Consider the following 3,146-nt stretch of genomic DNA (forward strand, 5'->3'; position numbering starts at 1 on the left):
AGTTGTCGGTTAGAGAATCTCCCAATATAGTTAAAGTGTATTTTATATATCACTTATTATGTTCAGTTTAGAGATGAGAAAGTATATTGTAAATCTTTAAATGATTTAACTCCTTTATTTCTTTACATTGAGCTTGAGTACATTGTTATCTATTGCAGTCCTTTCTTTCAGTTATTTGTTATTCCGCTATATTACATACTCGTACATTCAATGTATTAATGTCATTCGACCTGCATCTTTTAATGATATGCATATAGGTTCTTAGGATCCTCAACAAGAGTATGTTGATATCACTTTATCCGCTCATCTGCTTATGAGTGAGACCTCCTTACTTTCGGAGTACTCTAGTTTTATGAGTTGTTAGTAGTAGATTTTTTGAGGAGTCATGGGTCTTGTCCAGATACTCATCTGTATACAGTAGAGGCTTCATCGATAGAAAGCTTTTAAGAGTCTTTCAATTTTTAAATGATTTATTTAAGCTTTAACTTATGATTCATACTCAGTATATTCAGCAAAGTTTTGAGATTTAGTAAGTTGTTTTTAGGCATTTCTTTCAATATGATGCTTATGTTTGCTCAAGTTAGTCTTCTGCTTGTAGTCAATCAGGATGTCGATTCACTTGGGGACCATCAATTGTTCTCGAGTGTCGGTCACGTCCAGGGTGTAGGCTCAGGTCATGAAACTTACCACAAATACATGTGATCTGAGTTGGACCGAAAAGATCCATATGAAGTAATTGAAGAGGATTAGTGGTACTTACACTAACCTTGACCTTGAAGGAAGAGAGAGTTTTCTTACCATGTTGACAAGCATCATATAAATGATCCTTCTCAAATCTTATTTTTGGAAGTCCAATGACTAGTTTAAGTGTGGATAGTTTTTCAAGAGCATGCATACTTGTGTGACCAAGTTTTCTGTGCCATAGCCAGGATTCATTCATTTGACACTATAGTGAGACATGTGCGAGTAGGTAAGTCAATGTTGTCTAGGACGCAAATATTAACAGCACAATCTCCAATAATTGTGATGTCCTTATACGCATGTCTGATGGTGCAATTCGTAGTGTTGAAAGAGAATTTGAATCCAACATTACATAGTTGACGAGGCTAAGCAAGTTGTCTTTATGTCCTTCTACAAGATATACTTCTGATAGATCACAGGATGAGCTGAGAGAGATTGAACTGACTCCTACTACTTCTCCTTTTGCATTGTCTCCAAAGTGTACATATCCTCCATCAATTTTTTTTGAGTCAGTGTCTATTACCCACATTTTTTTTGTAGGTTTTATTGATTTTCTCCTAGAATACAATTAGATTAATTGCTTTTAGGTTCCCAATAGGTCATTTTTTGCAGATCTCCAACTTCAAGAATAGTAGCTTTTAGTTTCTCAAGCCTTGTGAAGACTTATGAAGAGTTTTCTAACTTGTAAGCCATTAGAGTACACCATCCCCAGAGATTTGAGCTCGCAAAGAATTTAGCTAAATCTTGAGAACATGTCCTCTAAGTTTTTTGTTTTCTGCTATTTTGAATAATTCATATTCATTTACTAGTGAACTGATCTGAGATTCGGTTACTTTGCTAGTTCCTTCATATGTTACCTCGAGTTTGTCCCATATTTCTTTTACAGTCTAGAATGTTGAGATCTTGTTGTATGATATACCGTGATTTTACAGTATTTCTAATCGTTTCACTTACAAGTTGTGTGTGTCTAGGGACTTTTTGTATTGGTTTTTATGTGTTTTTATCATATTTTGCAAGAAAGATGTTCAGGCGCAGAAGTAAAGAGACAGTCGAAAGAAATGCAGAAAAGGGCATCTACAGAGGTGATCTACGGACCGTAGGTCCATTGACGCTTCGTAGATGGTGTTCGTAGATCAGCAGGCAAGACATGGAAGGCAAATAAGGGAAATTTGACCAAGTGTGGAACCACGGTGGCCATTGACGGTCCGTAGATGGATCTATGAACCGTACTATTGATCCATAGATTGATAATGCGAGGGTTTCAGTACCTGATGTTTAAAAAATTCCAAGTATAGAGCTACGGAGAGGGATTGATAGACCGTGGATTGATCTACGGTCCGTACTGCAACTTCGTTGTTTGCTTTAGAGAAGCTAATTTTTAGAAGCTAAAATATTTTCTAAGTCCTGGCTGACGGAAGGGACTCACGGACTGTAGATCCATTGACGGTTCGTAAGTCAGTCTCGTGGAATGAAGACGCGTGCCAGAACAAACTTTCTTTGTTTTGTTTCCCTTTTTATTTAGGACTTGTTTTTCTATAAATAGGGCATGTAAACCTCATTTTTGGGGGTTAGACATTGGTATTTTATTCTAGTTCTTGACTTAGGGAGATTAACTTGCAACTTTAGCAATTCTTAATTTCCTAAGTTCATTTTGAAGATTTTGTGTTGCAATTCCAGTTGAATTTCTGGGTTTATTATTCTTCTTACGTAAGTTCATAATTCTTTCATCTAAAACAATGAATTGTGTTTATATGATTATGGATAACTAAACTCCACAACTAGGGTTGTGGGAACCATGAGCGATTAACAAAGTATGAATAGTAAATAAGCAATTCTTGAATAGTGTTTTGCATGCATTGATAATTATTTCATTTAGAAGTCTTTTTAACGAGTGCACGCGTTAGAACTCGCCTTGTTGCTACTTGCCAGACCAAGGAGATAATCAACAAGAAAAGAATTATCAACATAGATTTAGTGTGATACTATCTAATAGGCTAGTATCTATTGGTGGGAAGTAATAACTAAGCCAAAGATCGATTATGATGTCTAATATGAGGTAAAGGTAAGGGTTAGTAAATTATACACACGTAGCCAGACCAAGGTGCGGGGTGAAATTCTCTAGATGTCAGACCAAGGATTTAGAGATACTTAACTTATCACTTTGCATGTAGTACACTAGGAAAGGATTGTTATTACTAGGATTACTGTGTTATGAGCTTGTAGGGAACACGTATACCCTAGTTATTTCTCTCATCTTGATAACAACCAAAACTAAATTTTTGATTACTGATTATTTATTGAATTCGTACAATTTGTTTCACAAAACCCCCCCTTTTAATTACTTGTTTCTGGAAGTAATTTGACTAATTAAATGTAATTGTTAGTTAAAGTAAAGTCTAAACCAT

This window comes from Solanum stenotomum, chromosome 2 (assembly GCF_019186545.1).
Source record: "Solanum stenotomum isolate F172 chromosome 2, ASM1918654v1, whole genome shotgun sequence".
Taxonomy (NCBI): Eukaryota; Viridiplantae; Streptophyta; class Magnoliopsida; order Solanales; family Solanaceae; genus Solanum; species Solanum stenotomum.